The 27,163-nt window shown below is 39.5% G+C and overlaps 1 protein-coding gene across 3 annotated transcripts in view; it reads left to right on the forward strand.

Moving 5' to 3' along the window:
- lrfn1 (leucine rich repeat and fibronectin type III domain containing 1) overlaps positions 1 to 27,163 on the forward strand; it is a 137,895-nt gene that overhangs the window by 49,973 nt on the left and 60,759 nt on the right. For 2 of the 3 annotated variants that reach the window (XM_084950010.1, XM_084950011.1), the window contains one exon: positions 17,476 to 17,527. The exons of the other annotated variant lie outside the window; for it this stretch is intronic. The gene's annotated coding sequence lies outside the window, so the exon portion shown is untranslated. The remainder of the gene's footprint in view (positions 1 to 17,475; positions 17,528 to 27,163) is intronic. 3 annotated transcript variants of the gene reach the window in all.

Genomic DNA, 27,163 nt, shown 5'->3' on the forward strand with positions numbered 1-27,163 from the left:
TGAGAAACAGCCATTCGCACTTATGTCAATTATATGCCCTATTATCCATCAAAACTGAAAACCAAGGGTCAGAGGAAACAAATTAAGTTTGCCAAATGAATTATGAACAGTAATTTTTTGCTTTGTAGCAGTATAAATACTGACTATCATTGTATTATATTAAATGTGGAGAAACTGAGGATTCAAAAGTAAATTCTGAAGCCTCAGATTGACTCAGGCAAACCAAATTCAAATTCAAAACTTTGAACTTTGTAAACTGTTATAACAGCACGAATCGGCTCTAGCGCTCACCACCTGGTCGCTCTTGCATTTGTGATGGCTTCTTTGTGCGCTTGGACAATGACTTCTACACACTCAAGTTGTTGAATTTACACGTGAAGATAAATGATATTATTTGCTTGTGATTATGTTTTATCTCTCTTTACATGAGCGATTATGCTCCCAGGTGAACAGTTAGCTAGCCACTTTCAGATGTTTGCTAACCTACTTTAGAAACTTTGCATCAAAAGAAACTGTGTGATCGAGTGCACTGGGCTTGTTTCGTCTTTGAACTCCAGACTTCTAGTTTTTAAACTGTAACTAAAAATATGCAGTTCTTATTTTTGTATCAGTTATAACATTTAAGAAAACCCTGTACATGAAAGAAACTGAACCCATTAAGTTGCAGAGGACCCTGTGTTTCACTGTAATCTGTAGCCAGTCTATATATCAGACAAGATGAACTGTAATATTATCTAGATAAATTTTGTGAGAGTTGAGGATAGTGTCCATGTGGTCTTCCTTCTCCACAGCCAAATGGATAGTACTAAACACTGCTGCTCAGTACATCAGGTTTTCCTTATGGGATTGTACAATTTTATCACTATGTATATGTTTTTTTTTTTAAAGTAAGATCCTTTTTTAATACTTGAAATAAGGCAATATGTGTATATTTGCAGGAACATTGTGTGTACAGACATGCATATTTAATCCCCGCATGTTTCTTCTGACCACTGTGGCTCTGACACAGTTCTTACATCTAACTTGAATCTGTGGAACATTTCTTAATAATTCTCATTTGTTTTGTGCTTTGTGTTTTTTCTTTTTTCTTTTATTGTTGCTTGACTGCTTCAGAATTGATCTGTCTCTCTGTGATGGGCTCATTGTCCCCAAAGTCATTCCAGTAAATTTCAGTGGCAAGACAGTGGAAACATTAGCACAGAGCACCAGCAATCATCTAACCATGAAGAGTAAAGAACATATTTTCAATCTTCAGTTAGAAACTTGGGGATTGGTAAAGGTGGGGTACATGTCATCTACATGGTGGTATTCGATGATTTATGCAGAAAGGCAAGCACTATATTACCACAAATGATTTAATATTAGCTTATGGTTAACTATCAATATCTACAGAGGGACTAAAAATATGAATGAAAAATGAGGGAGGAATGTTGGCAAAACTGCTCGTTGAACTGTGTACATTTGGTCCACAAATGATTTCTCATAGATGCTAATCTGAAAGTGCAGTCTACAACTGTTTCACTTGCTTGTTTTATTACATTGGATTTGACGTGTACTCTCCATCATCAAGGTTTTCTTTACAAATGTGCTAAAGGAGTTATTAAAAACTTTTTTACACTGCACTCTATCTTCACTACATCATGCAGCCTGGACAAGGTGGTTAACAAGAAGAAAATGATCTGTTATGATGATAAATCACAGAAGCCCGTTTACTTGCTTGCTCTGTTGCCACCCAAAGCCCAGATGGTACCTGATCTCAAAGCTGTTATCTACAATGTGCTCGCATAAATACCAGTAAAAGCTACTGGTCTCTCAGCTGGACAATCTCTAGGTAGATGAACACACCCATGAAAAAGAGACATGCTACAGTCTCCAATGGGATCAAAAGCAAGTGGAGATTCCAGCCAACTGCGGCCAAGGGAAGAAGCTTTGTGACAGGATGCTATTTGAGTTTAAAGGTGATAGACTGCTTCTGCTTTAGTATAGAATATTAGAGGTCTATTTTTAGATTTGACTAGGCAAGCAGCGGTTACCTTGCTTTGTCCTGAGGGAACGCCACTGCATCTCCAAGTTGTAGCTGTCAACTGCCACTTGGTGGCAAAAATACGTGGAACAGCTGATAGTGTTGTTATTGGTCTTTTCCCCCTACAATGGAGGAGTCAGAAGTTACAATGTGCAACGAATTTACTTTTAGTAGAGCGAAACTTTTCCTTCATGCTTCATTGATCTTTGTTTGTTGTACTTTTTCTTCTCCTTGGTGGCGAAATGTTTTGTGGTAATTCCCTTTTGCAGTTCCAGCAACTTTTCAACTCTTCAAATCAATAACTGCTAACTGCTAACTGCACAACTGAACTGCAATATTTAGTTAGCTTTTTGAATAAATACACGCAAATGTGTTTCTGTAGCCTGGACACTGACTTGAGCCAAAAATGAAGCTTAACCCTGACTTCAGATAACAGTAATGCTCTCTGAGAGGCAATGTCATTGTAATCTTTCACACTGACCATACAAAGACACACACATGCCTGGCACAGTGATTGGATAGTTAAAGTATGTCAGCCTGAGCATCCCCCATTAGCATGCAGGAGAAAGTGTCAAATGTGGAACAAAATAATGTGAACTTGTTCATTTTGAATTTCAGTTTTAACCTGTATCTGTCATTTATGTATTAGCAAATTAGAAACATTTGCAAATCTGTCTTCATTTGTCTACAATTTCTATAGCTTCTTATGTCTCAGTTTTTTTCATATGCCTCTTCTCCTTATGTTATTATAAATAATTTATTTATAACATGTTTTTTTGTGTTGGCATGTTGATAAATGTTAACTCATAAACAACAGGCAGAAAATCATTTTCTTTAGTGAAGAATTAAGAGGTGGACATGCACAGGGTATATTTTGGGGTTTCTCTTCATTCTTGAAGTTTGTTCTGTGTGTAGGCGCACTGACTCAACCTGCACTCGAGGGTATTTTGATTGACATTTCTTAGCAATTTCTTAGCAAACAATCTGTTTGACTGCAGTCATATTTCTCTGCCTTTCACTGCTCCTTCTCAGAATCTGTTGGGAGGTGTTGAGAGCATTTGGCCAGTAATGTCATTTATTCATGCAGATGCATGCCCATATTTCTTTTTCTTCTGTTTTTTCATTTTTGTCAGCCGCAGATGTCCAGAGAAAAAACCCAGCTTTACATTTTATGCTGGACTTAAAATATAACTGAGAGCGTGAGTTTTCCCTTTACCATGTAATAATGTTATATCAAAGAACTGGATCAGGCTAAATTCTGTATTGACTTCACTCAATATAATTCACTGTATGTAAAAGCAGGAGGTCTGGTTGTACATATAGTACTAGAAACAGCATTACTATCAATTGGTTATTGTCTTTTTATAAAACCCTACAGTAAATATTGTTTTTGTGGGCATCCCACCACAGTATTGTCCATTTAATCTTAATGGAAATCTGCAGTTCTTTATAGCAAAGCCCAAGAGAAGCCTGAGCTAAATTTGTATAGAATCTAACACAATACAAATAGCAAATAAATTCATTTTATAACATGCCAATGCTGAATTCAAGATGAATGAATTTGATATCCGCTACAAACTGAGTCTCAATGTGTCATGTATGCCCAAAATCGCCACATGCCTTATCAGTGACGCCTTTTTGCACCAGTCACTTTGAACCTTATTCATGTTCATGGCACATCTTCAGTGGCATGTGGAAAAGGTCTGTGTTGAGGCACAAAATGGATTGTGTGTGCATGGTGGCTAATTTTGATTCAAGGAATTGAGAGAGCTGTGTTAAGGATGTTAAGCATTAAAGAGTTGTCTTTTTCATGGGATTATCTGCGAAGGAGGAAGTCAGTAGTCAGACAGAGCTGACTGGCATGGCAAGATCAGCTTCCATCCAAGTAGAACACTTCTTCAGGCATGCAAAACATGCAGACTTAAGTCACATAATCCCTTTCAATATCTGCAAGGATGTCAATAGCCTGACATAAATGGATAAGGTACCATGGTTTTTCAGGCTTACTGTTGTTTCTGATCATAGTGTTTGCAGTGTAGTTGTCAGTTTGCTATTATTATCAATTGTAAATCCACTGACACTGTAATGGCAGAGCAAATCTAAACTATTGATGAAATACTATTTCAGGCTGCATCCTATTCTTTGCAGCCCAGTGCTGTGGCATTTATGGAGCCCTTAGATACTGAAGTAAATAACAGGACATGCAAAGCTAGCACTCAAGTACATCACAGGACCTGAACAAACAATGGTGCTCTTTGCACACTTGATGTCTGAGTTCAGATAAGACTGTAACTGTGGATCAAAGCGGAGCACTTCTGATGCTTTATGGAAGCAATGTTCTGTCATAGTGACTAAGCAAGGCTGTCCATGTCCAGCTAACTATGACAGCCTGGGAGAAGTATGAAAACAATGACTTTTCAAAACAAGCAGGTTGAGGCAAATTCTTACACATTCAGATGCTGCTAAATGTTGGAAATGGCATTGTTTTTGCTTCTTTATTTTATTGCCAAGAATTTTAAATCCCATGACTAACATATCAGAAATGACACTCTGTGCTGAACAAAAAATATTTTTGGATGTTCTTATAATACCCTGTCAATATTTGCTGCAGCAGCAGGCCAGTTTCTCGTGGAACTCATTAAAGTTTCATTGTGTCATCTCATGTTACATTGCATTAACATGGACTTCAGATTTCATTGCCAGAATCTGAAGATTTAAAGAGGTTTAGTCATCAGGAGAAGGTTGAATGTTGGAACATAAGACATATGGAAAGTATAAACTAAATATCCATTTCTCTATGCGATTATTCCTGAAGCTTAGTATGTCTGTATTCTTCTAAAAGCATGTTAAAATGTGAGTAACGTATGATACGTCCCACTACATTAGAACAAATAAAAAAGTTAAGATCAAACTACATTGCAAGAAAATGACTTCATCTTCAACCTTTAATATTAAATGATCAGTTGCAGTTATGTTCAACCCTTTTCAAATTTATTTTGTTACTTTATTACACACAAATTTGTGTATTTTAGGAAATTAAAAATAAAATTTCATGTGCTGTTTTAGCTCTCATGTACTTTACTGTGGTATTATAAGCTGTGGGTTTGTGGCTGACACTTTTGGATTTTAAATTATCCTCAAAATACCTTTAACTTTGTCTCTCTTGCAGGCTTAAAAGGAAATCTTTTCACTTTCCATTTTCTGCACAGGCAAAGCTATAAGAGTCATCAGAGTCGCATCCTTACAGTACAGTGCAAAAGTCTTGGGCCAACCCTCATTTATATTTTGCTAGAGAAAATGGGAAATACTTGCAGTTATTTATTGATACATATGCAAACATACATGGAAATGCATGTATACAAGGCAAAAAAAAAAAAGAGTTTGTACAATTTTTAAAAGCTTTTTATTTTGATTGCCTTTATACTTCAACATAGATGAAACTCTTTTGGTTCTTTCTTGTAATTTCTTTAAGCAGCTCAAGTAAAAGGCGAGTTGTATCTCTCAGTTCCTGTGTCAGGTCTCTGCTGTATTTCCATTTTATTTTTTCATGACTTTCAGATACTGTGCATCTGCTATAGATAGGTTTTTTGGGGCTTTTTTTTAGCTCTGTCGCTCAGTCTTTTGTTCCACACATGTCCATTGTCCTCAATTTTTAAAGGATACACTGCACAGCATGCTAAGATATGCCAGATTTTTACTCTTTGGGAATCAACTTGGTGCAAAAATACTGTTTTTACGCCTGTAAAAGTGTGTTATCTTTGGTATTTTACAGAGATTCAACTAAAGAACCGGGACCAAATTATATGTTTTCTGACTGCTAGTAACAAAGTGGCTAAAGATACAATTCAGAATTGGTTCTTTGCTAAATTGTCTGTTATGTGCAGATACAACACTGGTTCATCCCTTAAATTAGCTGCTTTTTTTTAATGCTTGAATAATTCATAGGTCAGTGTTAAGTGGCTTAACACACACAAAAATATTCCTCTAAAAAAACAATCAAAACTTTAAAAGACCTTCACAAAACCTGGAGATTTTTTGCTGAAAGCCACTTTAAAAACTTATTGGAAGGTCAGCTCATTGGAAACAAAAGGGTAAAACGAAGACGTTTGCACAGTACTGCATTAGTATTTTTCTTTTACTGAATGGGCACAAACTTAAATGACAACCAAATTGGCGGCCTCTGCCCAGCAAAATTTACAACTTGTGTTTTTTCTTTTATCTCTTTTGTTTTGTTTTGTTTTGCTTCTTTCTTTACTGGAACCTTGTAAATAACAGTTCATAAGTAACAGTTTTGTTTCCTTATAGGCAGATATGCATATGATTAAATGATAGTTTAACGCTTGTGCCAGATATATATTTGTTGGGGTCATTTTGTGGCTTCCACATCCCATGTTTTGACATGTTCATGCCATAAATTATAGATACAGCTGAAGATGTGTTAATAAAGCTCATGAAGTGAAACCTGTTTGTTGTTCAGCTTGGATGAAAGTGCAAATGCATTCCATCACTAACACTTTGAAATTTTAATTCGAGTACCAGTAGAAAACACACACATCATGGATTCATTTTACCTGTAACCAGAGGCGGAGCCAGACATTTGAAACACCTGGGGCTTAGCCCAAAAGGGTAGTATGCATGTGGAATTTTTTTTTTTTTTTTTTTTTGGGGGGGGGGGGGGGGGTGTAGAAATGACTGAAAGATTAATTGGCTCTGTTTTGAGTTTTGTTCAAAAAAGAATGACTTCATATAGGGAAAAATATATATCACATGTGCAGGACACCTTAAACTAGTTTTTTAATTAAGCAGCAAGGCAGACAAGGTCAGGGCTGTATCAAGACACGAGGACTAAACCCCAATTCAACCAGACCCAGAACTGATCCAGAATTAAAACAGGACTACAACAGTTCAAAATCAGGACTACTTGGGATTTAACCAAGACAGAACCAGAATCAGAACTAGATGATAGTAGCACTAAAAATCATCATAGACCTGCACTACACTTATTTTTTAATTCTACCAAAGTCCACTATTTAGATTGAGAAAAGTTTATATAATTATTTAGCCTTGTTGTGCAAACAAGCCTGCATAACTTAATAAATGTAGAATTTGAAAAATAGCAAACCTAAAAAGAAACACTAGGTACGAGATACATGAGTACCTATGATACGGTGATACTTTTGGTAAACGACCATTTGACTAACATGTGTGTCTCACATGTCACATGTTTACTCTAAATTGATGTTGTACAGTAAAAATGTTTTATGTTTTCTCCCTAAAGTGTAAATATCTGGTTACAAATGTGAATATCCTGCTGTGTACTGAAATCCCTCTTGTTTTGCATAGAAATATACTGAACAACATACAAAGCATAATATATAAAATAACATTTACCTGAGTTTTTTCTTTGAAAGAACCCTCTAATGTCCATTCTTATATTTCAGTACATAACTGAAACCGATTTAGTCGGGGAGGGTAAGAACTGAAAATATGAAATAAACACACGTAAGCTAAGACTCTAAAAAAATAGCATTTGTTCGGCTTTTCATTTCGCCATTTGTTGATTCACTCGAAGAGCAAGTAACGTAATATTGGTCAAGTGATCAGTTTGATATCAATCTTTCGTGATGCACCGTCATATTTACATTATTTGTACGGTACGAATGATTTGCTTTGGTTCTGGTCAAACTTAAGCTCTCCTGGCTGGCTCCGTTTCTCCAACAGCGCACTCACAGGCAGCAGCTGCCCCGCCCTCTCGCTCAGTCGCTTAGTGCCTGAGCTCGGATCATACCAATATCAGGGGGGATTCACGCACAGTCGTAAATTCCCACAGTGTGCACTATGTGCTTCGAATATTGTGTGTACTTTTTGTTTTATACAGTTGTCAGCCAGGCATCTAACTATAAAAAAATTACACTCCAAAAGACCCCGGGCTTCTGACAAAACAACCCGGGCTTAAGCCCAGTAAGCCACCCCCACGCTCCGCCCCTGCCTGTAACATCATGCAAAGTGACATATCAAATGTGTGAATGTCTTCCCTTTCAGCTGATTAAATAGCTGTAGTCATAATGTGGTGCATGTAACGGCTGTAGTCACTACTGTAACATATGTGCTGCACAGTTTCAAAGTAAAATTAAACAGTCTGTCGAATCTGTGTGGCTGTCTTTATAAATAAACCAAGCCACCTGACATGGCACCAGGCTCTACCAGAAAGTACACAAACTGAGCAGCTGCAAGCGATACGCATGGATTAAAAAACATGTATCTCTCACACACGCACACTAAACTACACATAAATGCAGTTCATTAGTAAGAACTGTTGGTGCTATGATCATGATTGAATCTAAAGCGAGGTGTCATGTATACTGTAGGAAAACATTGTATTGCTGGTCAATTCTCCACTAATAAGTCTGTAACTTATTAGTCAAAGTGACATTTATAAGCTTAATGTTAAATTATCCACAAGTCATTGAAAAATGACAATTTTTTAAATTGTATTTCAACAATGATTTCTCTTTATTATTGACTTTTCGGTTTTATCCTTTGTGTTAACATGAGCTTTGTAAATAAATCAATCACCATCCTTATGACATTTAATAATCAGAGTAATAATGTGGGTTTACGTGTATATGTGATGAATTGGTGGTTTTATACTGTAAATATCCAGTATAAGCAGTATAAACAGTATAAGCACTGCTTCTCTGGTGTTGTTGAGGAGCGTCACGTTGGGAGTGCCAGTGCATCAAGCCTCCAGCATGATGCTGTGTAGTCTCAGCACTGGTGCTATAAGCTTGGTGCTAGCTGTGTTTGCAGAGCCTTGCAGACACACGTCTACATACTGTAGCTGTCTAGTGTTACTGGGGGGCAGTGTCAGAAATATGTGAAACAACTGGTAACTTTCTGATGTTTGTGCTCTTGTTGTTGCTTTAACTTATACTCTACTGTGGTAGGAAAAAAAGAAGTCATGACACACAAAAGCTTCTTTGTAGTCCAAGGAAATCAAGTAATAAAATAAATAAAGAAAAACTGTCCACTGCAGCCGAACCGAGCTGTGGTTTTTCCCTTTCCTGTCCAAGCCAACTCTTCCATGAAGCCACTACTCAACTTCTGCATAGCTCATTGTGCTCATTTAGTTAACTAATGGGTTTTTATCAGTCTTCTCCTCCCCTTAGCTGTTTTATAGACATATGTCAGTGCAACAATAAAGAAGCTAGAGATTTAAAAAGAAAATCCCCCCTTATGTGTTTTGGGGACTTTGCTGTCCCACAATGCTCCCTTTGTCCTCACAATGAGAGTTGCACCTATGCAGCTTGACTTTTCCATTTATTTCACCTAGTTTGCATTGTGGGGGGTGGATATTGTTACCTTAAGCAAGTCCCTCTGCTCGGTCATATCATGGTCCCAGCTTTTTGTTTAGTAATTATTGAGTTTTGTTCCTGTTTTGATTTTGTTGATATTTCTTGTGTTCTTTTTATTCCCAGGATCCCCAGTCTTTCTTTTCCTTCCTCTGTTTTGTCTCCTCGTTCCGGTTCCCCCATCACTCTTATCATGTTTAGTGTTAGTGCTTCTTCTTTTCTCTGTGTTCATGTTTGTCTTTTGGTTATTACCTGTTTGCTTTGATGGCTGGTTTTGTCACGTACCTTCTTTCTGTTTGAGTTTTTGCTTCTGTGCTAATCTCTTAAAACTACTTTTCTAGCATACCCTGCAGTACTAAAGTTCTAATTAAAGTCTGGAAAACAGAATGTGCATTTTTATGAAAAAGGCTGTATTGTACTTACACACTACTGTTTTTTGTTGTTTTTTTTAATTGATGCAGACACCGAAAGAGCGGCAAGCAAGTAGCATTTAATTCAATTACAAACATTTTAAATTAGATAACATATGAACACAGTGAATGTATATTTTACTGTCAATTCTTACTGTGTGTCTAAATTTGAAAAATCACATCTAACACGATATAAGCCTGGAAGGATTTTTCTGTCACACAAATTTAAACAGGGACATGATGTACCCTTGGAAGAATATTTAAAGTGCTGGATAATCGTGTTTGGGGTGCAGTATTTTAGTGCTTTGGGGCTTGGCCCCTCCTGCATCAGAACAGTTTTCTCACAAGAAAGCTGGTCTGGATTCTCCTTGAACCCCTTGAGTAAATAGTCTGCTGCCTTAAATGGAATGAACACAGCAGACATTAGCTTCTGTTACCGAAGCGGTATATCTGTATGTTTCCGTGTTTATTTTTCTGTAAACATTAGTAGGAGATGTAAATGAAGGGCGTGATTATGTAGTACTGGCGACTAGACAGTCAGTGCAAGCAGTCTAACGAGAGAGACTGTATTCCAGAATGCCAAATTAACTGTGGGGCCAAAAATTCAATAGCATTTTTGGACACAATTTGTGTTTACATCATTTGTTTGCAGTTGTGTTCAAATTTGCAGCCATTTTTGCAGAAAAAATCGTGGGGTTTCATTTCTGGACTCTGTATACAGTCTGCCTTCAAATTAAGGGTAAAAAAAGAGAGAGAAACAAAAAACAGTTCCACTAATGCAAAGTCCAGGGCTGAATAATAATACCAGTAACAGCAAAAAAGGAGAAAAAAAGCAATACTTTGGGTACAACATGCTTCTGTTTTTATCTCGATTACTGTCATGTGCATATAGTGCATACATGCATGTATATATATATATATATATATATAAAACTTTGTGTGAATATTTTGTGTCAACAATGAATATTTTGTGTTGTAACATGCTCATCAGCTAGTAAACCAAAAATGTTTTGCAGTGCTATGGTCTGGTAATTATTTTAGCTTATGAATGACGTATTCTTGTTTTTTATTCAGAAAACTAAGTGGCCAGTTGCTACAGCACACCTCTGCAGAGAATTTAAAGTTGTGCAGTGTCCTATTCATAAGAAACCTGACATGTTTCTGATATGGAGTTTAAGTTCTCTGGCACCGTATTATACTGCTCAGAAGAATCTATATGCCCATTAAAGATTTTGCATTAAAAATGCCCATTATTACAGACAGTTGCTTGTTTATGTCTGCAGTAAAGCCTCAGTTTCAGTTTTGAGCCGAGTACATCAGCACAGAATGAAATAACCCGGGAGATGCAGCCAGAACTGTGTTGTTCCACACCTGGTACATTTCTCTGTGAAATTAGGAAGCCAGAAGTTGTTGTAACCAATAGCAAACCTATCCTTCTTGCACGCTGTCTCTCATACCTGCTGATTATTTATGTGATGCTGGTAAATGTGCTGAGTGTGCCTAAGTGTATAAATAGCATTACGGACATCGTCAGAGGCTTCTGTTCGCAAGGGGGAAAGGGGAGGGGGAAAGAGCTTACTACCGTAGCATCAGATGATGAGCCACGGAGACGATCCATCCTGACTCATCAAGATTTGAGGGGAAACTCTGATTCTTCACATGCTCTTAGTTTGCATGTCCAAGACACACCGCTGACCCTGCTGACCTCTTTGGCCAAGTTGTGCACAGCCGTGTTCTGTTTATAGTTTATCATATGAGATGACTAAAGGGTACTACTCAGTCACCTTGCTCTCTGTGGTTCACTGACTTATATATGTAGTACACTGTTTAGGATAATATAGACTTGCAAATGTAACTGTGTGCATTTTTATTAAAAATAGCTGCATAACCATGGCAATTATTAGAGCGTATCTTATTTGATGTGATTCTCTCAGGCATCTTGTATTATTGCTCAGTGTCTCAGTGGTCACTGTCTGCACCACAAAGAGATTTCCTTCCTAACAAAGGAGTCACAACATCCTAGTCATGATAAATGTTATCGTAAAACATAAGCACATTTTTTGCATTTGCGCATTCATGTGTCCCCGCTCTTTGCAGTTCAGCCCTCAGCTGACCTTTGCCTTAGGTTGTTGCCTTTGTCTGGGAGCGCTCTCCTCTCTAGAGGTCACATTGGCTGCCCTAGAGGTACTGGTAATGGACAGTATGCCAACTGTGGGCATGCTAAGAGAGCCATATGCTGTCTGCTAAATCGTGCTCAGCTGAGGCAACAGTGTAATACGGCTGTTTGGTGTCTGATAAAAATCACAGCATATTTAACATCCTCAAGAGAGGAAAAACACTGCAGTCAAACCATCACTTTAGCATGCATTGTAATGGCGTGGGTATTTGCATCTTTGCATCCTTTTTCTTCTCATTTCTTCTCATTATGTCGCTTCTTGCTCAGACTCCCTAGGCCTCCATATGCCTCTTACTATTTACAATTCATCTGACTGGTTAGGTTCATAACCCCAATTTGTATATATGGTTCTTTATTTGTTTTTAGATTTGCTTTTGTGATCGCAACCTGGGCCACGGCCTTAAAATATTTACATTAACCTTCTGGCAAGTCAAGCAGAGTAATAGAGACGTATGTATTCTATTCACTTGCTATTTTTAAACATATTTTAGACAGAGGTATAGAGATTTAATATTCCAGGGTCTTTCAATGTACTGCTTATCAAATCCACTTTGTGTGACCACAAGCAGAAATTTTGGGAGTTTGCAGGTCAGGAGCATGTGTGGTAACACAATAACACAATTCCGTAGGTCAGACCATCTAATGGTGGGTCTAATGAAAAAAAAAACCCAAAGCGCTACATCTTAGACACTACAGACCTCAGTTAGCATGCTAAATGTTAAAGCTAATAACAGCAGAATTAAAGAGATGACTGAACAAGTCTGGCTTGGGGAGAAAACCTCTTTTCTCTAAAAAAACAAAACAAGAAAAAACATGGCAGCATGGCTTAGGTTTACAAAGTTACATTTGAACAAACCACAAAACAGCGTCTTTAGAAAGATGAGACCAAAATGGAGATGCCTCACATTAACTGGGAGGCACGGTGGTGGAGGGGCGATGATTTGAGTGTGATTTGTAGCCACAGAGGATATCGTGAGTTGACCGTGAACTCTGTATATAAGCGACCTTTCCGCAATCCTCCATTGAACTCAAGCAACGCTGTAAAGAAGAGTGGACCAGAATTTCTGCACAGTGATGTGAGAGACTGATAAAGGCATAGAGAAAATGATTACTTAAAGTTATTGCTGCTAAAGGTGGTCCTGGTGCTATTACTGCCATCAGTTTGAGAGTCTGCTGAGTCATGATTATTACTAATGAAAAACACATTAGGAATTCTACAGAGTGCTTCGACTGATAAAGTTTCTATGGCCATCAGTAACGTGACATCATTTTGGGGGGATAAAACTAGAGTAGTCATCTAAAAGCTTCCATTTTGTCAATATGCGGGGCGTGATTAAAATCCAAGCTTACCTCTATCCAAACGGCTGCCTCACCCTGTGTACTGAACGGCTGAGGTTCTCAAAAAGCGGTGAACAAAAAGCTGTTTGTCCTTGAGGATGGCTGCAGATGAAAAGCCTGGGTTGCTACGCTGGGTTAACAAAAGCAGGGAGAAGCAAACCTCCACACTCACTGCTGCAGTATCTAATGAATCATCAGTCAAATAGAAATCATCAGTATAACAATTATATAAGACTTTAAATGTATAGAATTTAGAGTCATGTTATTATTTTTATGGCAGATAGTGTTGCTGGTAATTGATTAGGCAGTTATAGTACTAGAATTAGCTGGTATTTGGCTAAATTAGTCATTGTAGCAAAAATCTTTTGTGGTTCTGCATTGTGAATGTGAGCATATGAAATGTTACTTCTCACTGTATGACAGAAAATACTTAAGATATGTAGATTTGGGTGAATTAAATCATTAAAAATTTCAGTCTGGTAAATAATAATCAATATGAGTTACTTTTCTTTGTAACGACAGAGAAAATAAAGGCAAATATATTGATTGAAGGGAATTAACAAGCTCTGAGCCCTATATATTTTTAGCCACAGGAGTCGAGCTTTAAAAGCTACACACACCATCTGTTTTGGCACAACTGAAGAACTGGCTAGAGGCGGTATATGAGTCTAATGACATCTGATCTCTGAAAGATGTTTTGAAGCAAAACTGCTTTTGTTTTCGAGCATCCAACCTTTCTCCTCGCCACTGGAAGTCACACATCCCTCTACAGTGTTTTTAATTAGAGAAATAGCAGCCATATGCAGAGTAGAAAATCCTCGCACAAAACCCAATCGGCATGTCACTCAAGTGACGCGGATGCGCACGCACTGGATGTGTTTGATGTGTCTGAGTGGGAGTTTGATGAGTCGATGGAGGGGCAGGTAGCGTGCATTTACAATATGTACTATGATGGCTTAAACCGTCTTGAAAAGCACTGGTGATATTTGCAGCTCGAGTGTGTACAGTATGTATTAGTCAAATCTTTAGTCCTTTAAGAACACAGAGATAGAATAGGGATCTCAGGGAAGAGCAGCAACCATGAAATTGTACTTTTCACATTGCTGTTTAGGTCAGGGAATGCTGGCTCTTTGACATTATGTAATGTAAAAGAAAATAAGCTGTATTAGATAAAACTTGATGATTTTGGATTTAGCTAATGTTTGGAATGTCACCCACAGTGCACGTTAAGAGAGCCCGTGTAGGCAGGAGGTGAGCCGCAAACTTGACACAGAAGAAGAAGTGGGAGCATGTCTCTATCTGATGTAATTGATTGCTACTGAACAACCTCTAAAGGTTGCTCTCAATGTCAGGGTCTTTTGTAGAGACTTACCTTGTTTACACTTGGTAGAATGGAGAGTTTGGGTTGGTAAATATTTATTGCTTGGACAAACACGCTTTCTCTGCCATGGCTGGGACTGATAAAAAGGGCTGTTGAGATTTTAATCAAGATGGCTGTTTTGGCAATTAAATTTGACAGAGGAGAATCAGAGCTATTTCTATGTTGTCATTACTCCTGAAAAACTGTTCCTCTTTTCCTTCATCTCCTAAAGCTTCAATTAAAAATGATAGCTCCATATGCACATTTAGTGAACTGGGGAGAGACAGAAAGAAAGCTGCCTTGAACAATTTTAACCTATTTACATTTCTGCAGTGGCTTCAATGAGATTTGACATTTTCTTTGTGTATTTGGGAAAGTGTTTACACCAAACTTAGATGGTACATGCTGGGTTTATACCCAGTCAGTGCTTTAATGTAGAAGGGAGGAAGTAAAGGATCATTTGTCACGTATGCTGTCAAATCAAGAGGCAGAGAATCAGTTCATAATTTAGCTTGAAATTATGTTACCATTGGTTTTTATGGTGGGTGATGTGAGTTAGTTGTTGTCAATTAAAAAAACAACAACAACACATTTTTACTCACTTGAATACAAGTTGATGGATCAAAAATATCTAGTGGAATATTTTTGGCATGCAGTACTATGAACTCAAGTTGGGACGCTTGTAAAATCTAAAGAAAATCAGAATGAAATAAGTTTTTTTGGCAACAGCCCTGGGTCTTCTTTACTGTAATTTTCACTTCCTGGTGGTCCAAATGTGTACAGGCAGGCCAGGTCAGCAGTTCAGGGAGTCTTCTGTTATAAAGCCATGCTGTTTCAATAGCTACAGTATGTTCTTTAGCATTGACTTGCTGAAATATGCAAGACATTGTATATGTTGCCCTATAACCTGTATATACCTTCTAGCATTAACCTACTAGGACCTGGCGTCCACATATGTGGACATCACATTTTGGGTTATTTAGACCAAAATACTCAATTTTGCTCTACAGGGGCCTGATATCCACTTACAAGGACATTATACTGCTAGTGTTCTATCAAAATTTTAAACGAATATCCTCATATGTGGCTCTCATTTTTCTTAAAAACAAAAATCAGGTAAAAAAAAAAAATCTGGTTATTCTTTGTTTCTACATTCATCAGGTCCCAATCAGCCCAAATATCAAAGAGAAATTAAAAATGCATGCCGTGGAAGAGTTCGGGTCTTAGGAGGTTATTGGTGTCTTTCCAGATGTGAAGCTGCCAGTTCTATAAGCAGTAATGCATCCTCATACCATCAGAAACCTGGGCTTTCGAGCTAAATGCTGATAACAAGACAGATTGTCCCTCTTCTCTTTTCTGTGTAGTCTGGAGGATGCAGATTACCCATGTTCATAGTTTTCCAATTGCCTCATATTTCAAATGAACAGTGGCCCAAAGACAATGGTGGCATTTCTGTTCCATCTTCACATATAGCTTCTTCTTTGTGTGAAAGAGCTTCAGCTTGCACTTCTGGAAGTGTTCCTGAGCCCATACAGTGATTTTAATGCAGGGGCTCTTGAGGGCCTGAAGATCACAGGCCTCTGATATTGAGTTTTGGCCTTGTCCCTTTCACACAGAGATTTCTCCAGATAATCTCAATTGTTTGATGATGTTATGTACCATAGAGAGGTATGAGAGATATTCCCAGCCTTTGCAATTTTACGTTGAGAAACATGATTCTGTAATTTGTAGATGCAGTCTTTTGCAAATTTGGGTATCTTGTGCATCTTCTGAGAAACTCTTACTCTCTAAGATGCTATTCTAGACCCAGTGGTGTTACTGACCTGTTGCCAATTAACCTAATTCTTTGCTAAATGATTTTCAAGTCTTTTCTGTTCAATACCAATTACGTTTCCAGCCTTGTGTTGCCATCAAATTCCAAATGAGCTAATATCTTCATGAATTCATAAAATGTCTTTTATTAAAAATTTGGAGAGAGGAAGCTAAAGCCATCTATCTGTAAAAACTTGATCCTGCTTTGACCTTTTAGCATAAAGGTAGTAAAAGGTTTGGTATTGCTAATAAGAGGTTTAAGGTTCACAGCTTTGAGACAGTGCAGAAGAATCAGTGCAGATGTTGTTAATTAATGAAATGATTAGTTAGATGATTAATTTAATTCATTAAATAACTGTTTAACTGAAAAGGCGGGTGTAATTAATGAGCTGGGACAGATTGTTTCTGTGCCCGCAATATAATCTTTAATCGCTTGGTCAGTGTGGAGGCTGTATTGGATTAAAATACCTTACGGTATTTCTTTATCATTCTATTAAAGTTATTACCTTTACTGAACCTCTCGATTTTTCTATGGGTGACATCTTAATAATAAAATTTGCAGCGATAATGCAGTGTGTTACTTAGTGCATGGCACAAAAGAAGGTCGCAAAACCTCCAGAAACGACATTCAGCATTCAGCAGTCGGCATTTATTGAATCCATTCATCCTATTTAATAGCTGTAATGACAATCCAAGGTTAATTATTATATAGAAAATATTAATTATCTATGTAAAGCTGGAAATCTTCTTTAGAGTAGGAGGCAAGTAGAGCGATATTTCTTCTCGAAAATTCTACCTGGGTAAGAGGCTCTGTTGGCAGAAAATTATTTGTTCCACCAAGACAGAAATATCAAGTCATTTGTATTAAGTCTGGGATGGAATCAAAGATTGAACTATAAATTGAACCTTTTTACAATTCTGACACTATTACAACTGCTGCCGTATGGCCCCCAATGTTATTTGTGCCTGCACATTAAGGTGTGACCGTTTATTTCTCTCCACAGGCTGCTTTGAACTGAACCCTGTGAGGAGCATCCAAAACAGCCCAGTATTCTGGTGAGTTCCCAAATTGAAATTAAAACCCGCTTTACATTTGCATAACACTCTACAAAACATCCAGACTGTTAATGTGAGAGGAAAGTGATGGTGGCAGTCGGACAGAAAGGAAGAGGCTTTGATAACGATATGCTAAAGGAATATTGTCACCCTTTGACTCGATCGATCGCTCAGGGTCAATATGTTTGACACGTTATGTGAGCATATTCCCTTCACAAAGGTGAAGCTTGCAGTTTTACTCTTTCATTTCCTTTTTTCTCCCACACTAGCTCGAATTGAGAAACGGAGCAATTCAAAAGCACAGCGTCTCATACTTTTCCTTCGCTTTGTCACATACAGCTTTAACCACATGTTCACATACAGAAAGGAGAGAGCGGCAGAGAGAGAACGAGAGAGAGATCCTCAGCTGAGTGACTCTGTTAACTATCCTCTCACATAGGCAGGGTTGGGCTGGCGCCACGGCTGTTTGCCTCATAGCCTGCGCAATGGGAGTCGGCTCCATTATCAGAGCTGCTGCTTCACCACCCTGCAGCAAACCCAGCATCCTCCGCTCCTGCAGATTTAATTTCTTATCTCAATAGAGAAAACAGCCTCTCTGATGAACGGCAGAAAACACCCTGGGCTTCTACGAATACGGATTGAGAATACACACAATGGATGGTTTGATAAACTTATGAATGTGTGCAACATTGATTCCTCAGGAATTGGCGGTTTGTCATATATATTCAAAGGAATTTTCTTTATACAGTAAATAATGACTAAGGGAAGGAAGGTTGTCTTCACCATTATGTAATGAGTCAATTATTTGTGAGCCTCCAATGAAGCATATATCACACCTTAAGCAGGATCCTTGGTAGATGAACACCTATAATGTACCGCTGTTATTCTAAGTTGCCCTCGTGTTTCTGTTTGCAGATAGATAGAAGCTGCTTTTCAGCTGCTGCACTCTCACATGACATAAACTCGGCATGAACTCATGCCTCATGTGTGCTTCCTCTTGTCAAAAGTCTTACGAGAGCACATTATCACCGCTCAGAAAATAGAGCAGCTGGATGTTTCTAATGACAAGTTTTCCTAAATGCCTTTGTGCAAAAAAACCCCCCCAAAAAACAAAGGATATGCAAGCTTCTTACTGCGACGTCGCTTTAGATTTTTTTCTTCTATTGTTTTCGCGTTTGCTTTAATTGCGACTAGTGTAAAAATGTCTTTCTTGCTCCAGGAAGAATGGACATGCTGTGACTTTTCAAGCTCTTTATTTACAGCTTCATCAATGTCATGAAAGCCACTACAGTGGTAGTTGTGTGTCAACATTTCCATAACAAACAAAAGTTATTATTTGAGAACAAAGTAATATGACTGGATACACCCTTGCTAAATTAGTTTTCCTGTGTTTACAGTAATCACCTGGTAGGTCTGTACTTAAGGAGAGTGGTGCTGTCTTATCTGTGGTCTAAAGCTTCTAGAGTAATTTATTACAGTCATCAAATTTTCATGATCTTCTCGGCTTGTAGGAGGTTTTAACCAGTGGTGGAGAGAGTTTTCAGATCCTTTCAGTAAGTTGAAATTTGAAGGGGCAAAAAAAAAAAAAGAAAACGCACATCAGAATTTAAATATATCTCTCGTCTAAGCCCCCCTCCAGATGAGCACGCACACATACGCGCCAAAAACAAGTCACTGCTGACTTTTAGCTTCACTCAAATTGAACCTCACTCTCCTAGGTGAAAGTCATCTGTTCACCCCGTTGCACCCACACATCTTATTTCCCTGAATGTTGTTCTTCATTCCACTTTGTATTACTCACCCAGTTTGGTCTGAAAAGATCTATGTTTGGGCAAAAGCTGCTGTATCAGGCTTTAACCTGTAAAGAAAGAGGAGGTGCAGAGTTTTTTGTTTCTTTGCAGTCCGCTTGAGTCATAAGATGCGAAAAGGTTATTATTATAAAAGATGGTTTCTGCACCAGCTTTTAGCTGTTTTCACACATAAATGTCACACGTAACTGTCTGAATGATCAGGGACGCACTGACCAGTGCTGCTCTTTCACACGTAGCATGTGTGTTTGACACTACTGGAGATACTCTTTGGTTTAGGCAGGGGCTTGGGGAGGGGAGACACCAGGATAGAGAGTGCAGGTGACATGATAGAAATGTCATCAGAATGCACACTCACCTTTGTGAAATCTCTAGGCAATTACTCACTCTGTTCACACTTGGGCTCAATCTGACATCACATGGACTTTATACAGATTGATTCTGACATTTTTTGTTCTCACATGCCGCTTTTCTGGGTGATGTCTAGTGAAGTTCAAGACTTCAGCGCACGTGTGAAAACAGCTTTAGTGTTCAGACTGTGACCCTTTCTAACAAGTTAATGTCCCTTGATCATGTATTTCAAGTTTCAGCTCTGGTTGTCATACAGAATATTATTAAATCTAAACAGAGTGTCAAGATCTAAGAGATGTTTCAGTGTCTGTAGCTTTAAATCCAGCAGACCCGCCACACACAGGTCTGCCAGTCACACAGTGGATAAGCCAATGGTAGAAGCAGCACATTCACCTGATATGGCAGCTGTTTGAGACATTTTGTTGTTTCACAACATGTGCAGGGTAACTTTGCCAAAAAACGTCTTTGGAAATGGCTTGTAAGTGACTGCTGGTTAACATGTAGTACACACATGCAGCACATTAGTCATGTTTTTCTTTTCACTAATTCCGTTGTCTGGCCACAGGAAGGAAAAACAAGGAAGGCTTTATTAGGAATTTGTCTGTGTTTAAATAAGTTATGTGTAAGCACAGAGAGTCAGAGAGAAAGAAATAAAAAAAACTCTACGATAAAAACACAATTTTTGGTTTCCAGGTTTCCAGCATTTCTATCTGTGCCTCAGCATTACAATTTCGAAATATCTCTTGGCTGTGAGATAAGGATTTTGCCACTGTGGTGCAGACCACATTGCCATAAAAATAAAAGTAATCCACTTGTATTTAGTTTCTCAGATGCTGGGAGTACATGAAGACTCTTGTGTTCACTCTTACAGCCAACAACAGATTTGGTGTTCTTTGCTCCTGATTGAGATATTTTAGCTTGAAAAAGCGACTCTGGTGAGGAAATAGCAGTGGCTGCTCAGTCAAAAAACAGAGGGCCTGTGCCTGCTCAGGCAGATCTCTTCTAGTGGGGGTTATGCTTATGTGGTTTTGACGTCACAGCCTGCTGCCAGCCTTCACTGGTTGGTTTAGAGGCAGACTTTCTGGTCTGTTGGGAAAGAATGGGAGGATGGACTTTCATGATATTTAGTGTCTTTCTACATATACAGAGCACATCATCACTATTATTATTATTAGAGCAGGGCGATATGATATAAAAATATAAAAATATTTATCACGATATACATTTGAAAATTTGCGATAACGATATAACTGACACTAGACAAAGTACTTTACAACTCCACAACTTTATTAGTGCAAAAAACCCCATCAATGTATTTTCACTTAAACAAGCAGCTGTTTTTTATGTGCATTAAAGTTATAGAAAAATTTAACAGTGCAAATGCAAATTCCTTGCTGACAGTTTAACCAAAAGGCATTTCCAGTGGAAATTGGCCGACATATCCTCAGCATAACCATGTGTAATATCCACAAAACTTAAAAAGAGGTTACACACACACACAGTACGGTAATATTATGTTGAAGCACAGTACGTATCACTCCGCGAGGTGCCTGCCTACGATAGCCGTATTGCTCCAACAATCCATCAAGCGGTGCGGGTTCGTAGCTTAGCAAAGTCGTACTAAAACATTTGACAGATTTTCGAGCGCCATGTACGACATAAAATAGTTTCGAGGTCAGTAAACACAGCCAGAATTCATACATAAGGCACACGGGATTATAAGGGGCACTGTCGATTGTCAGAAAAATCAAAGGTGATTTTAAGTGTGCCGTATTTTCCAAAAAACACGGTAATAATGACGGCCCGCTAGCATGCTCTACCAAAAATAGTGCTTTGTTGTGTATCTGACGGATGAAAGCTAAACCAGTTCCGCACCACTGAAGTTGCAGCATTTTTACAAACCAATTCTGGTTCATCTGTTTCATTCAACGATCTACTTTTGCCCTTCTCATTCTCCGTCGCCGCCATGCTTTTTCCGCCATGTGCGTATGAAAACAAAGGCGCTGCGCATGCGCGTTTTACCCATATTCTATCGCGATATTTCATTTTCTTATCGTTGCCCGACATTATACCGGTATTACCGTGAACAGTATGATATAGCCCAGCCCTAATTATTATGTATTAAGCTATTTAGAAATTGTTAAGAGATATATTCTAAAACACTTCTTCAGCAGAGAATCAGAGAGGAGAAACACACAGATTTTCTTGCTAGCAAGGGCAGCCTCCTGAGCTCACACACCAAGAGTGAGGCTCAGAGACTAAGCACTGAGTACTGCCCTGGTCTTTATTTATATGCTTCAGTGAACGTTTGTTCCATACATTGAAATGTGGAGGTGTACATGTGTGTGTGTGTGTGGGGGGGGGGGGGGGGCAGAGTGTGACCCCATAAATGACTTCCCTAAACCTGCTGGACTGGAAGTCAATCCTACCGTGAAACAATAAGACAAGGTACGACCTCTCCCATACTCCTAGGATGTGGGGGTGAACACCAGAACACCCTGGAATGTTACAGACCTCCTAGGATGAGACATTCTTTCAATATGCCACCAACTATATACTTCTAAACACAAATGATTACATGCAGTATTCTACCATATGCAAACTTATATCATTAAAAGATTATACTGACTACTAAGTACAATTTTCCATTGACAGAAATCTTATTTCTTAATCACTTACTACGTTTAAAACTTTCAAACAAAAGGGGAACAAATCTAAAAGCTTCACATATACTGTAATGCAACAGTGCAAAAAAAAAAGAAATGTCCGAAGACAACAACAACACTGCAAATGCACCATATCATGATATGTCAGTGAACATGGCCACATAACAGTGCAAATATTGAATCTGATCATGTTTCTGATTGCTGGGGTTTATATAATGTGGCACTTTGAGAGGACATTGATTTTTTTCTTCCTTTGAACTGGCAGTTCTGCAGGATACATTCTGCACAAAGGGAGTGTCTCGTTGGAGCGCTGCACAGGAAAGCAGCTATCAGTTTATTTGGCACTTGGATAGAAATAGAAAGTCTTTTAAAGGCAAAACACTTGCATTAGCAATTGAATTCACTTAGAAATACATAAAACAAGATGTAGAGCTTCTTATGGACTTTCTAAAACGAGCAGAATATCTGCGATTCTCTGTTGAGCTGATTGAGTTCTTCGAATTAGTTTAGCAAAGAGAAGATTTGTCTGTGAAGGTTCTCAGTCATCAGTCAAATAGAAGATTTAACTCAGTGGTGTAAATTAAAAACAACGTGGACGACACGGTCTCGGATTATGATTTATTTTCTCAGGGAGGTGATTTTGGTCTCCTTTGGTAGCGAGCTGAGTGCAGGAAATGAGTTTGACACCTTTGACATGTTATTACATGTGCAATCCAGGTTACAGTACTTTGGTTCATTTTACCTCTAAAAGCTGTTATACAGAAAGACTGAAAAGAACAGAGCACAGCACAGAGTAAGGCCAGTTCATTACTGTAGATAGTGGGCTTCATGTATTTGGTGTGATAGATAGATAGATAGATAGATAGATAGATAGATAGATAGATAGATAGATAGATAGATAGATAGATGTGGCAATACATGGATTGGGCTTGTTTGTCCATCACATCCCACAGATGCTCGATTGAATTGAGAACCAAATCATTTTTGAAATTGAGATTCCTGAACCATTTTTCCTTTGTGGCAGGGCACATTATCGTGCTGAAAGAGGCCACAGCCATCAGCTAATATTGTTTTCATGAAAGGGTGTTGCTGTTGTTCTGCGACAGTACTTAGGTAGGTGGTACATGTTAACATAAAATCCACATGGATGGCAGGACCCAAGGTTTCCATAGCCAATTATTGCTCAAACATCACACTGCCTCCATCAGCTTGCCATCTTCACATAGTACATCTGGGTGCCATGTGCTCCCAATGTGAGAGTTGCACTCGTCCCCAGCCATCCAAGTAATTCATTACTCCAGGCCAACCTCTTCCATTGCTTTGTGGTCCAGTTCTGATGCTCCCTTGCCGTTTATTGCCGTTTATTGCCGTTTTTTGCGGTGGACAGGGTCAAGATGGCTGCTGTGACTATGCAGCCCCATACACTAAAAACTGCAATGCACTGTCTATTCTAACTAGGGCTGCCACAATTAGTCGACTAGATCGTTGACGACTGATTTAATAGTCGACACATTGTTTGAAGCTTTGTAAGATCACAAAAGACGCAGGAATAAGTAGTAGGATTTAAGAGTGTAATAGCGGACTGAAACAGAAGATGGCAGCACTGCATGTACAAGGATGCCAGCTGCCGTTAAACCCCGAAGAAGAAGAAGCAGCTCTGTCCCAGAATTCATATTGCAGCCCAGCCAGTGTTGCCAACTTAGCGACTTTGTCGCTATATTTAGCGAGTTTTCAGACCCCTTAGCGACTTTTTGTCAAAAAAAAAGTCGCTAAAAAAAGACGTGAAAGCGCGTATCGCTTTTACTCTCAACAAGCAGCGGGTGCTGTAATGCAGTCAGTTCTTCTTTTACTCTTTTACTCTTATGCTGTTTTGTGGATCACAAGGTTTAAAACTACTTATAAACACACACACACAAAGTAACTCCACCAGAGTGCCTATTTTGGGTCACTTTTGCCGGTCCAAGCCTGGGTAAAGGAGCAGGGTTGGAATTGTGACATTAAAAAAAACAATAATTGCTAGAGACGTCTGTTACCCACTAGCTTGATAGCTAGCCGGGGGCAAGGCTCACTAGAGCCCTTGAGAACACCGGACTCCCGGCAAATCGTTTTCAAACCCACCGCCGTCTTTTCGCTACTCAGGTTAAACATGATATATAAGTCACTTAGATAACTTAAAAATGTTATTGTTTGGCTTTTTTAGTATTTTATTTGTTCCTGAGTAAATCGGTTTGGCTGAGATTAAAGTTATAGTTTTTACACAGCTGAATAAACGTCAAGCAGACAGCTGATTATCAGAAGTGTGAGATGCTCGAGAATATACTCCGGTGTCCCGTTATATTTTAGATAGCAAGGAGTTTATTAAACTTCACCGAAACAATCTGCAAATTTCATTAAAATTTAATAAACTACCATCTTGTCTTTATTTTTAGTTAGCACATACCTTAAACACTTAAAGGGGGCGACATACTGTCTGACGGACTACCTCAACTTTTGTGTGGACACGGTCGCCCCTGCTAAGACAGTACGGTGTTATCCTAATAACAAACCGTGGTTAACACAGGAAGTCAAAGCTGTCCTCAACATGAAGAAGAAAGCTTTCAGGAGCAAAGTGAAGGAGGAGATGAAAGCAGCACAGCGGGAGGTGAAACGCTGCCTGAGGGAAGCAAAGGACACCTACAGGAGGAAGGTGGAGCAGAAGTTGGAGAGGAACAATATGAGGGAGGTCTGGAATGGTGTGAAAACCATCACAGGCCACAACACCAAGAAAAGCACAGTGGGGGGGACTGTGGAGAAGGCAAACGAACTCAACAACTTCTTCAACAGGTTTGACCAGCCCACATCCCCCCCACCCTCACCCTCACCTTTACTACAGAGCCCTCTCCCTACTCTCCTACCTCCCTCGCTTCCCCCCCTCCCTGACACTATGACATCCCCCCCCTCCTCCTTCTCCAACCCCTCTCTAAACAGCACGACAGCCTCTCTCCCCCCCTTCCAATCATCTCCCAGTGTCACAGTGGATCAGGTCAGGAGACAACTGAGGAAGCTTCGCCCCAGAAAGGCAGCAGGCCCAGACAAGGTGTGTCCTAGGATGCTAAAGGCATGTGCTGCTGAACTTGGGGAGCCGCTACAACGAGTCTTCAACCTCAGCCTGCGACTGGGGAGAGTGCCCGCCCTATGGAAGACATCCTGCATCGTCCCAGTCCCCAAAAAGAACCGGCCCAATGAGCTGAATGACTTCCGACCGGTGGCACTGACGTCACATCTTATGAAGACTCTAGAGCGGCTCTTCCTTAACCTCCTCCGACCACAGGTACAACATGCCCAGGACCCACTACAGTTCGCCTACAAGGCAGATGTCGGTGTGGAGGATGCCATCCTGTACCTCCTACACAGAGCCCACTCACACCTGGACAAGGGAAAAGGCATGGTCAGGATCCTGTTTCTTGACTTTTCCAGTGCCTTTAATACAATCCGGCCCTGTCTGCTCCAGGAGAAACTAAACAGGATGCAGGTGGACCCCTGCCTGGTCGCTTGGATCTCCGACTACCTCACCGACAGGCCACAGTACGTCAGGCTGAAGGACATCACGTCGGACACTGTGGTCAGCAGCACAGGAGCACCACAGGGAACTGTGCTGTCCCCACTTCTCTTCACCCTGTACACCTCTGACTTCTGCTATAACTCTGAATTATGCCACATTCAGAAGTTTGCAGACGACACGGCCATCATGGGGTGTATCTGGGATGACCAGGAAGAGGAGTACAGGAGCCTGGTGAGGAACTTTGTCACATGGAGTCACACAAACCACCTGCAACTCAACACTTCAAAGACCAAGGAACTGGTTGTGGATTTCAGGAGGTCCAGACCAGGTCCACTGCCAGTTCAGATAGAGGGAGAGGAGGTGGAGGTGGTCAACACATACAAGTACCTCGGGCTGTGGGTGGACAACAAACTGGACTGGTCATGCAACACGCAGAACCTGTATAAAAAAGGCCAAAGCCGACTGTACTTCCTCAGGAGGCTGAGGTCTTTCAACATCTGCAGGAAGCTCCTGAGGATGTTTTACCAGTCAGTGGTCGCAGGAGTCCTTTTCTATGGCGTGGTGTGCTGGGGGAGCAGCACAGCAAAGAGGGACTCATCCAGACTGGAGAAACTAATCAGGAAGGCTGGTTCTGTGGTCGGCATGAAGCTGGACACTCTGGTGACAGTGGCAGAGAAGAGGACCTTAAAGAAACTGATGGACATTATGAACAATGCCGGGCATCCTCTGCACACGGTCGTAAACAATCAGAGGAGCCTATTCAGCGACAGGCTGCTTCTCCCCAAGTCAAAAACCAACAGACTTAAAAACTCCTTTGTCCCACACGCCATCAGACTGTTTAACTCCTCACTGGAGGGGAGAGGGAGGAGAAACAGGGGGACAAGGGAGGGCGGGAACAACTGAGTTGTAGGTGCTTTTCTACACTGTGCAATATTTGCAATATTTGCAATATTTGTTTTTTGTTTTGTCTTTTTTCTTATATTTGACTGTGCAATAACCACTGTGCAATATACTCACTCAAATGAGCAATCCTATTTATCCATATTGTATATTCTGTATCTATATATGTGTATATGTGTATATATGGTGTATTTATGCTTATATCCTTACTCTCATTCCCCTTAATGTATCTGTAACATGCAACTTCTTTCGGTGCTTTGCTACTGGAAACTGAATTTCCCGGAGGAACCCACCCGAGGGATTAATAAAGTTTCATCTAATCTAATCTAATCTAAAGCTGTAAGCTAATGATAGTTATATAAGAGCAGAT

This window comes from Perissodus microlepis, chromosome 14 (genome assembly GCF_051167445.1).
Source record: "Perissodus microlepis isolate ML-2025 ecotype Zambia chromosome 14, ASM5116744v1, whole genome shotgun sequence".
Lineage (NCBI taxonomy): Eukaryota > Metazoa > Chordata > Actinopteri > Cichliformes > Cichlidae > Perissodus > Perissodus microlepis.